At 29.9% G+C, this 12,222-nt stretch overlaps 1 pseudogene; it reads left to right on the top strand.

Annotated features, from left to right (window-relative positions):
- The window catches only part of LOC149542929 (T-complex protein 1 subunit beta pseudogene), a 119,212-nt pseudogene extending 107,615 nt beyond the window's left edge, over positions 1–11,597 (top strand).
- Positions 11,598–12,222: the final 625 nt, after the last annotated feature.

Here is a 12,222-nt window from a genome sequence, read left to right as displayed (position 1 = left end):
AGGATCATGTTAATCCTTTAGGAGTTAGAGTTTAATTGTTAAGATAATTAGCATTTATTGTGAATATTAGTATAGTTTAATTAAACTATTAGCTCCTAAATTAGAGAATTTAGAATTTAATCACATTTAAGTTAACAAATCATGTTAAGGTATTGATTTTTAATTAAGTTTTGAATCTTTTATTTTATGATAGTAGTACATGCAAATAAGAATTAGTGAGTGGTAAGTAAGAAATTAATTTAAAATATAGGGATTATGTATTTCGTGGTAATCATCTATTTTGTTTATTTTAATAGTCATCACTTTATAATAGTAGAATGAAGATATGTGTTTCAAGTAAGATGGGATGTTTTATAGGAGAGGAATATATAAAATTATAAGATAGTATTATCAAATAACTAATTAAGTATTATTAGTGAATATAGTAATTTTTATATATCAATAAATAATCATAATGTTAAGCGATTAAAAATAAAAGTTATGTAATAAGGATGGTAGGTACAAGTAATGTATATGTGATAAATAATAATAACAACAATAATAATAATAATCATAAAATAATAATAATAGTATTAATATAAAAATAATTATTATGTTAGGATGGGACATGTCAAATAATGATTTAACATGTGTGTCATTCGATGAAAGATTAAGTACGTGTTGAATATAATATTAGGGTCATCTGAGAGTAGAATAAATAAAAAATAAAAAATAAATTAAAAAAACTAAAAAAACTTAGAGGCATAAGTAATCATCAGTAAATTGGAAGGCCTAGTCAAAGGACATCGAATTGGTTAAAGTTATTAAAGGTTAATTCTAATAATAATGATAATAATTATAATATGATTAGAGAAAAAAAAATAGTGTGTTTTGCCTTGGTAAAATTAGGGCATGAAAAAGTGAATACTTTTAGCTATGGAAATCTAGTAGTAAGTGTATTCCTTTAGCAAGTTAGAATTTGTTTAGTAATGTTAGGGTTAAAAGGTGTTATAAGAAGGGTTTTCATATACAATTTGATAATTAATCTCATTTATGATAAATGATGAACTTTGTGTCATAAGCATCTATGACATGTCATAGATGCTTTTATGAAGAATAATTAATATTTTTATTAGATCTAAAAGGTTATGTTAACAACCCAACTCAGGTATTAGGGTATTACTAGGTTAACCTGCAAGTTTAGATTTATCTCATAAGGGTTTGAACTAGTATAATGAACTGAGTGTAAGGGTATCAAATTAAACCTAATGAAACTTATGTTATTGAACAAATGCTTTCTAAGCATGATGTCACACCTTTCTACATTCAAAAACTATAGTTAAATCATTCGACTTAATTTAACTTGACCTAGGTGTTCCCTTAACACTAGGGTTTGAGGTTCAGTACTAGTGCAATATGTTGAGATGTTGACTTTGCATTATTTTTGAAATGCAACCAAATCTCATTTCAATTCTTTCTCAACTTCTTGTAACATATTCAATTTAGTGTGCCAAATGTGGTGTTATTTAACTTTAAAAAAATGTTGGTGTATTATTGCCCCAATATTTTGGGCTTGACATTTTGGTATTAGAGCCTAAGTTCGTAACACTTGGGCAACAATGAGTCCATGTTAAGTGTGGACATTTAAATTTTACTATATGAAGTAGGGATTTCTCCTTGCAAAATTTTAAGAAGCTAACAAATTTTTTCTAAACAATGATACTAATGAGTAAACCTAAGAAAAACCTAAAAATTGATATTAACAATTGTAAATGGTCAACCCTAAACAAATAGCCTAGTCTTAATGACTTGGAACAACTAATTAGATGCAATAATGTTACATTTATATTAAGGTAGATTAGGATCTCATAAGGAATTCTAAATTATATTGAACATGATCACCTTGGGAGAAAACTAAGTTAAGAACCCTAAACCATCTTTCAATTAGGTGAGTGGAAACAAGTAAATAACCTAGAAATTAGAGAGAAAGTGTTTCACATAATCCTTAGTAGAAGTCATATTATGTTTGACCCAATCACTCGTGGATGAATTGTAGTCGATATCAAATATGGAGGTGATCAAGTAGACTAGTATTGATTTAGACATTGCAGCATAAATAAATGGATACCTGTGATTTTTGTAGTTTAAATTTTGTTCCTTGGGATTAAAATATTGAATGGATAAAATGAATGGTGAGTAAATAGGAAGGTAAAACTTGAAAAATATACCACGTTATCAAGCTATTGGGATACCTCTAACCTGTTATGGTGTTAAAATTTATTTTTTCACTAATCCCTAGAAAGCAAACAAGAACTCAATTTAAAATTGTAACCTTTGGAAACCTTAAATGATAGGATTATAAATGTGAGAAGCTATTTAAACAAGAAAGTTAGTTAGGAACACAAAAAGAATAAAATAATCTCAGTCTATTATAGGGAATAAAATTCTAATCAAGAAATAAATCTATCTAAATATGGTGGTAAGAACAAAATTAAATGGTGAGAAGTATGTAACATATATTATTGAATCGATAAGATAGAAAATGCAAACTTTAGGGTTAGGTTTATATGAGTCTATTTGTGTTAGCAAGATTATTGTATAATCATGAGTAATACTAAATTTTATCTATCAAGTGAATACTCATAGACTCTAGTATTGAAATTCTTGGATCAATTATAACACTACAATATAGAGAAAGTAAAGTAGTGATGAGGTTATCAACCTAATATGAAATAGAGGTTCAAGTTTTAGAGTTAAGTGATAAGAGGATTTCAAGCCACAAGGAATGATAGAAATAGTGATGATGACCTATACCTTGGTAAGGAGATAGTTGTAAGAGTGAATAATTAGACATTGACAACATCTTTATAATGATTTTATACCTACCTAATTGCAAACCTACCTCCTAAGGATAAATTCATAAGTCATTTATAACTACGAGACATAAAATATTGATTATTGATAATAAAAATAGCATTTAGTGCATTAATGTATGATAATTAGAACTTGTGTAACTAATGAAATAATATAGGAAAAGGATCATAAGTATATAAAGATCATACCAACTTTGGTGGATTTGATAGCACAACTTCAACTTGTATATTGTGATCAATTTGACCTAAGAAAGATTATTGGTAGATGCATAGTAATCAATTATAGTGAATCAAGGATAAGAGATTTGGTAATGTAGCTACAACTTAGAGTACAACTCTTCTATTGGTAGTGACCCCACATGTTTAGGTTCTTTGAAAGGAGACCCCTATAACAACAAGATGATGGAAGGAAACACATTTTTGTTACCCTCAAACTTGCGCGCTATGATGGGGTTCTAGTCTAGACACACCCCTTAGTACAATAAACCTTAAACCATTAGGTGATGTTGATAAAGATAGCTATGTAGTAGTATGTGGGATCAATCACAATTTGAGAAATATAGTCTTTAGACAACCATATTATTTTAATGTAAGTTCCATGCAACATATTTGAAAGACCTAAGATTCCTCATTTCCCTTAGAGACCCTGGTACAACCACATTATGTTAGTAATATAAATTTTTAAAGAAATTGAATGTATTTCCTTATTTTTCTAATTTCAGATTTTGGTAATTTTATTTTTTTTCTTCTTTCCAATAGTGTGATGTGGGGCTACTCAGCCAAATGTATTATCAATGATTCTATTTTGCCTCTAGGACATGCCTTGTTCTTGATTAAGAGTTTACTATTGTGGCCACTCTTTATTTCTTTTGTTCCATAATTTTGTGTTGGATATTTCATCTTTGATGTTGAATTTAAATTTTGTGGCACTTTCTTCTGAATTTTGTTGGCAAAATGACATACGATGGGTCTACCAAAGGGATTCCTGACAATTAGTCAATGCATAGCATTATGGTATGGGGTTATTAGTGATAGTATTTGTATCCCACCCTCTCCTAGGATTTCAAGAATAGGACGAGTGATTATCTATTGACTATTATGAGTAATAGATTACACCCCAACTTATAGCTAGTTCAGGTTACAAGTGAATCTAATGAACCTTTAGATGCAAAAGATGCATGTGTAGTGACGAAACTATTTAGTGTCCTATCAAGGAAGAAGTATGTAATAAAAAATATAAATCAAAGTGATAAACCTCTAATAAAGATACAAGTTGCATAACAAGAAACCTCATTTGAGAGAGTCTTGCACAACTATTACCTAGATGAGTGAGCATGTGGAATTCAGAACACCTTATGGTATTATTATTATTATGAGAGACTCTATAAGTATATTATACCAATTTAGAATTACACACACACACACATGACTTTTATGTTTTAGGAAGTGTTCAACCCTAAGAAATGTACCCACATTGGAGTATGGGTTAAACTTTCTTTTCACAATGATAATTAGGTAATTATGTTATCATTCTTGAGTATATATGTAAATTATTAATCATTCTTTTTATATAGGAGTAAACTTTGGGAATAAGCCTAGATAAGTTGTGTCTTGGGATAAATGTCTTGGTTGTGTAACTTCTAGGAGTGTGTCAAAGGTTAGTGGGGGAGGATGTAAGACCCCTCCTCATAAGTACTTATTTAAATATGAATTTCTATGTTAAAACCTTTATAGTAGATTTGAATGGATATATGAGCATGACAAGGCAATGGTATGGGAAATGTTGTTCTTCTTACTAGAAACCATGTAAAGGACATCATGATAAATTAGGGCTATCTTATGTATAATTATTATGATGATGGATATGAATTAATGTTTTATGGTTTAGGTATCCTAATAGAAATTGAGATCAGATGATATGGTCATGTTTTGATACCTCTTGATTCGAGACTTACAACATTGTTTGACTATTTAAATATTGATTTGTACTAACAATGATACAATTTTTTTCCCCATATGATGAAAATTTTATTTATGGTACCTTGATGATTAGGTTATATGCATTCATATAGTTCACTATTCCCTATTGATGATGTTTATGATGTTTAGAGTATACATATGTATTATGATGATTATTTCAGTATTTCAATTCAAAATGATGAATAGTTATGATGATTCAATTATTATTTGTGATGATTAAACATGTGTGAAAAAATGAGAAAAATATTATTTAAATGAAAGTTTAATGTTTTGATCAATGTGATTATACAATTTGGTTTAAACATATGAATGTGATGTTATTGAACAACTGATATTTGAATCTAGTGTGCAAGATAATTAACCATGGAATTTATTGGAGAATTAGTAGTTGACCCTATGTACAAACTATAAGACTAAGGTTGAATCCAATAAAGTGAGTCAAACCTCATTGTCAAGTATTTTATTTGTATCATAATCTGAATGTGTGTGTATCATTCTATAAATTGTGACATGTCGAACATATGTAAAAGTAAATCTTATGGTGTCACTTGACACTTTTTATATGCATACATGTACCAACATGTCAAATTAGGGTTAGCAAACTAACTCATCAATCTAAGAGTAATTAGTTAGTAACCTAGAATAATTACCCTAATAAGGGTTTAGTGGAAAGGTTACATTCTTAGGGTTTTAAAAGATCAAATATTTCAAGCCAATTATATAGGTCCTAAAATGATCCTAGAGGCCAAATTTAATGTAATCCAAGTGCCCAAGGGGTATGTGTATGGGTTGGGAACCTTTTCCACCCTTCTAGATCCTTACATTTTATGACCCCTCAAATATCTCATTTTCCTTGTAGTGCAAAAATGTATCATCTCCATGAAGTTAGTCAAGTTTACACTTCTCCTAAAATTTTGTCTTGATGGTAGGAACAAATGGGAAGACCACAGAAGGCTTAAGTTAATTATAGAGTCATTGCCATTTAGGGTGGGTGAGTTTAGAATCCTATTTAGTGGCCATTTTGAGAATTGAAAGTTGTTCACCCATTCTCTACATTTAGAGATTTAGTCAAGCTTGGAATTGAGGAGGAAGAAGGATTTAGCTCATCTGAAAACTCCATTTCCATAGGATTCTTCATGACCATATTCTTCATGCATTGTTCATTGCCTGCTTATGTAAATCTCTTGCATGTGTGTATTTCATGTTTGTGTTGTAACATGTGAGGGATGGGTAATTGAAGGTTTTCTATTTGCTTTCCTTTCATGTTTTACTTTTTTATTTTGTTAGGAAAGTTGTGAAGGGTGTGTTGACATTACTCACCCTCAGATAGGGAAAAAGTGGCCATGTATGGGAGAAGGGATTTAATTGGACTTTATGCCAGTGCAAAGTCTCTTCTCATGATGAGAAGAGGGAGAAAGAAAGGTTTTATTGGCCCTTGTTGTTAATACAAACTAATTTTGTTTTAGGAAATAAGGAGAGAGAGAATGGAAGTTCATTGTAATTTTTTTGCCTTGGAAGAGGTATGTGATTTGTGTTCATGATTGACATCTCCTACCTAGAAAAATTCACCTTTTCCCTAGTCTTGGTTTAATATGGAACCTTTTGTGCATACCTTGGATGGGATTTGTTTGTTTATTGTGTCATTTTGATTGTTCTAAATGCCATCCGGTTGATTTTTGTTCTCCTAAGCTAGGGTTGGGGCCTCACATCGAAGCCTTGGTTGGGAGGTGAGCTCTCTATAGTTGTCTTATGTATTTGTAGATTGCTTGGATGGTATATTAAAATGGAGCAAAACTGAATTTAGAATTGTGATGGTGTTCTTGAGTTCATTGTTATGGAGACTTCTCCTTGTAGTGATTCCATTGAATCTTGTTCATGTTATAAAAAGAAAATTGGATGCCTATTGTATCTATTGATTGTCAAACTTACTAATATAGTTGTTATTGTAATAAGGAAAATATGATCTAGATGTATAGAATTTGATAGTAAACATGAGAACATGTTAAACAGAGTACTTTGGAAATCTATTGTAATTGATTGGTATAGGATGTATGCAGAACTATAGTGTTTCACAATTTATTTCTTGTAACACTTCTTGTACCCTTGAAAATTGAATTCTAAATGCAAAATGATCAATTGTGTTATAGATATTGATGTTATAAAAACAAATCTATTCAATTAGATTATGATAGGAAATTGGATTCAAATGAATATTACTTTATATTACATTGCTATAAACTATTTAAGATTACTCCTAGCTTGAATACAAAGTTTAACTTCAAAATTCCACACACCATCCACTCTATAATATGTCCAAATAAAAAAACTCTAAGACACTATTAAAATTTTAATAGGAAACCTAGTGCTATGAAGGGAAGAAGAAATCTTAAAATTTCATCTATTTGAGAGCCAAAATGCTCTCTGGATTTTGTATGAGGAACTTTTAATCCCAATTTTAGTAATAGGGAATATTCCCTAAAAGATTCTTCAAAAAAATCCTTTTGACACCATTTCAAATAATTATATAATTGTAAAATGAAATAAAAATAAAATCAATGAAAACTGTGTGTGTGTGTGTGTGTGTGTGTGTGTGTGTGTGTGTGTGTGTATAAAACTAAAATATAATAATCCACCTCCACAAGTGATAACATCATCCCCACCTTTATCTCTTCCCAAAAATGGACATGACACATCCATTTGCAAGAGGAAGGAGTTTTTTTTAGATGGAAATTAGTGGGTTGTTATAAAACTTTATTAATTCTTTCACCCCCCTCCCATGCATGTGAGACCGAATGGCCTATCTTGACTTGGTTAGAGGTGGCAAAATGGTCAAGTTGCTAACCAATAACCCTCTTTGTTTTTTTCACCATCATTTACACCTCATCCTCATACATGTCATGAGGGACAAGACCTATGTTTTTTGCTTGGGCAGCAGATTGCTTAGGATAGGATGCCCACATGGGAGGCCACCCATGGCAAGTGGGGGTGTTAGGGTTAGTAGTTAAGAGTTAAGGGTTAGTAGGTAAGTGTGTAGTTAGTAAATTTGGATAGTGCAAAGTAAGTTTAGTTAGTAATGTTAGTTGGTTTTAGATTTACTTTATTATTATTGATTAGTAGTAAGTAAGATTAACTTAGTATTAATAAAGTTGTGTAGGATATGATGTTAGGAAATTAGTATGGGTAAATATAGTTTAGTGACTATTTTATGGTTAGCTCACCCTTATTAAAAATTAAATTATAGTATTGGAATTATCTTTAAATTTAGTGATTTTGTTTATATGTATTATTATGTTGATGCTTTTTGATAATAGAAAGTTAGGATTAGTAACTAAATTAATTAGTATAGTGGTGTTTTAAAATATGTTGTAATTAGATATTTCAATTGAATAAAGTTGTTTTGGAGTACTATTGTAATATCTCTATGTTAGTTAATAATTAGTGTTTAACTAGTAATGTTAGAAATTAGTTGATTGTTTGGGCTAGTGGTTTAGCAACTAGGGATTTACATCTTTAGTTAGTAATTATAATTGGTGATTATATTGTAGAGTTAGTTGTTATTAGACTACTATTTAAAAGATCATATATTTATTTAGTGAGGTAAAAAAAGTTGATGGTGTTAGTTTGAAATTGTGATAATATATATGGAGAATTAATTTATAAATAGGAATTGGAGTCAATTCTTTTAGTTATGGAAATATAGTATTAAGTGTATTCCTTTAGCAAGTTAGAATTTTTTTGGTAATGTTAGGGTTAAAATGTGTTATAAGAAGGGTTTTCATAGACAGCTTGACAATTGATCTCATTTATGATAAATGATGAACTTAGTGTCATAAGTAATAGAAGATTAATTGCATGTTGTAGATGCTTTTATGATGAATAATTAATATTTTGATTAGATCTAAAAGGTTATGTTAACAATTGAACTCAAGTATTAGGGTATTGCTAGGTTAACCTACAAGTGCAAATTTTTCCCCTAAGGGTTTGAACTAGTAGAATGAATTAATTGTAAGGATATAAAATTAAAACCAACAAAACTTATGTTATTGAACAAATGTTTTTTGAACACGATGTCACTCCTTAAGCTACATTCAAAAACAATAGTTAAATCATTCGACTTACTTTAACCCAACCTAGGTGTTCCTTAGCACTAGGACTTGAGGTTTAGTATTAGTGCAGTATGTTAAGATGTCTAATCTATATCAATTTTGAAATGAAATCGAATCTCACTTCAATATTTTCTCAACTTCCAATAACATATTCAATTAGTGTGTCAAATGTGTTGTTATTTAACTTTTTAAAAAAATGTTGATATTTTTTTGCCTTAATATTTTGGGCATGGCAGTGGTGATGTGTTGGGTCTAAAGAATGTATGTGGTGTAATGGCTCAAATTGAAGTTTGTAACAACATTCAGTCCTATGTATTCTATTATAGCCATGTCATATGCAACTACTACTTCCTCCTCTATACTATAAATTACTAAGTAAATGTATTTTTTACCAAATACTTTGCTAGTTCTATTTTTCCCAACACCCATTCTGATGGTGTATGATATTTTTAGATACCTCTTGAAAGAATCATCAATCTTCAGGCCATCTTGGTCTTGGTACTAAAAATATAGGCAGGGGTATATCGTATCCACACATATGCTTCTTCTTTCGATATTATCTAAAGATCTTTGATTTAATCCCAAGATGAACATGTTTATTTAAAAATAACAAAGAAAAAATCATGTTTGTACAATGAAATGTGTAAAGAAAAATCAATAATAATGGATGAATGAATTTGAAATTCATTGATCATAGTATTCTTGATAATCCTTAGAAATAGGCATTGACCATGAGGTTTGAGTCTAAATAGACTAGCCACTTTAGTTAATCAATTATCTCATACATGCATATTCAAATGACAATGTATTTGGTGTTGTTCCTTAATTATATCTCTCAACATTTATTATCCAGTATATAAGAGGATGATGACTTTTATAATTGGTTTTGATGACTATTTTTTCAAACCTCTATTCATTAATCAATTAATTTAGCCTCCTATTTTTTATTGTTAACTAAATCTATCTTTTTTTTGTCCCTCATTATATTGAATCCAAGCTTCACATTTTTATTATTTTCCAATCTTATTCATTGGTTTTAATATTTTCATGATGTATGAATCATATGCCACATCAAAATTCTAGTGTACAGTTGCTAAGAATTTCCCCTCAACAATATCTCAATCTCTCCTAGCCATACATTCTTATATTCTAGTTTTGATCTTCATACTAACCTTGTAATATCCCAAAGAAAATGTTAATACCATATACCCATTATAGTGTCAACTTTCATGGATTTCACTAGATTGTAAGTCTAAAGGGTGCTCAATAAAGTTAATTCCACAAATACTTCCCACAGACTAAGGAAAACTCAAGGTGGTAGAGATAAAATCATTCCAAACTCAGAAATTCACTTGTTTTGATACCAAGTTATGCATATAGGTAAACATCAATTCTCAACATACTCCTTCAAAATAATATTCATCTATAGACATTCATTCATTTTTTACTATAATTTTTCCCTAAAGGTGTTCTTTTTATATTATAAGTTATGGTTCTTTCCTCATTGAACGAATAGATGATGACTTTCTTTCTAATTTGCCAATAGTACACATATATGAATCCATCTTATTTTGTCATGTTGTAAACTACATATGTTTTCTTAGGACGTTATGTATTCTCTAAGTCTCTTCTATTATGGTATTAGAAATTTTATTTTAGGACTACTTAAAAGTAACCCTATACCTTGTTATAAAGAAAGATAAGACAATTGAATATCCTAAAAATAGTTGCCAAAACTTGTAGAAGTAGACATTTTTTGACCTTATGAAGACAACATTAGAGTCTAAGGGAATAGGTAAACTTCTACAATCACTAGGTAAGGGACATAGTGCGACTATAACAAACAGTGGTGCTACAATCCTAAAATCTCTTCATATAGATCAACTTGCAGCCAACGTTCTAGTTGACATCTCCAAAGTGCATTATGATGAATTAGGGGATGGAACCATTTCTGTGGTTATTTTTGTTAGAGAAAATTTAAGGGAGATAATAAAGTAGTAGCAATAAAGATCCATCCAATGACAATTATATCTATTTATAGAATGGTTAGTGAGTGTATGTGTAATACATTAGAAAAATGAGTATGGGACAATAAAGAGAATTGATAGATATTGCATTCAAATCTAATGAAATTTGTAGTAACCAAAATGAGTTCCAAAATCCTTACATAGGACATTAATAACATTTTGTAGAGTTGGTTGTTAATGCAATAATGTAGCTTATGAGTAACAACAATTTGGAAGCAATACAAAGTATAGAAAATGCAAAAGGGTCATTATAGGATTCATCCTTGGGTGAAGGGTTAAATAAAAAGTATAGAAAAGGCAAGAGGGTCATTATAGGATTCATCCTTGGATGAAGGGTTCATTTTAGACAAAAATATTGGTGTTGGTCACCCAAAGTGTATCGAACATATAAAAATACTAGTAGCTTATACTACAATGGATATTGATAATTAAAATATATGGAGCTCATGTGCATGTAGATTCAATGGCAAAAGTGATAGAGATCAAGGTGGTAGAGAAAGAGAAACTAGGGATAAAGGTGCAAAATATCATTGCACATGAAATCAATCATTTTGTAAACATACAATTAATATATAATTTTCCTAAGGTTTTTTTTATTTTATGTTGGTGTAGTTTCTATTGAGCATGCTTAGAAAAAGGTAAGTGGATTTTGATTACAAAAAGAGAAAACAATCCTTTAACATTTTAAATAATGAAGCTTGATAGCTTAATTGATTGTTATAGGTTTATAGTATTTTCTAAAGGATTCTCATTCTCTTTGAATGACAAGATCTAGTCCAAAATTGAAAATAAATTTTTCTTGCCACCATAACAGAACCCTTGATACCTAAATATTATATCATTTTCCTCCACCAAGAACAATTTTGTGTGTTCAATAATTGCCTCTAAGAATTTTGATAACTTCAAAACCAGGGGATCCAAATAACTTATCCTTTATACAAACACAAGAAGTAGGTATTACATAAAGTAGGCTTGAGGGGTGGCTAAGAGTTTACCTCATTGAAAGTGAATAGACATAAATGGAAAAATCTAGTTTCTAGCCTATAGCTTGGAGGAAATGACACTTATTGTGGACCATTAAATATATGGGTAAGCAAAGCATGTGGACTATTGAAAATAGGATACATTTATACTAAAATTCACCCTACCACAATAGGATACATTCATGACAAAAATTGTTTGTTTCATATTAAATTTAAAGGGGACTATGGCATAGGGGTACCCAATACTATATGGAAAGCCAGATCCAACCCTTTC

The sequence above is a fragment of the Cupressus sempervirens genome, chromosome 8, assembly GCF_028749045.1.
Source record: "Cupressus sempervirens isolate cs-2001-9-10 chromosome 8, ASM2874904v1, whole genome shotgun sequence".
Classification (NCBI taxonomy): domain Eukaryota; kingdom Viridiplantae; phylum Streptophyta; class Pinopsida; order Cupressales; family Cupressaceae; genus Cupressus; species Cupressus sempervirens.
The sequence above is the reverse complement of the archived record's forward strand: the minus strand, read 5'-3'. Positions and strand labels throughout refer to the sequence as shown.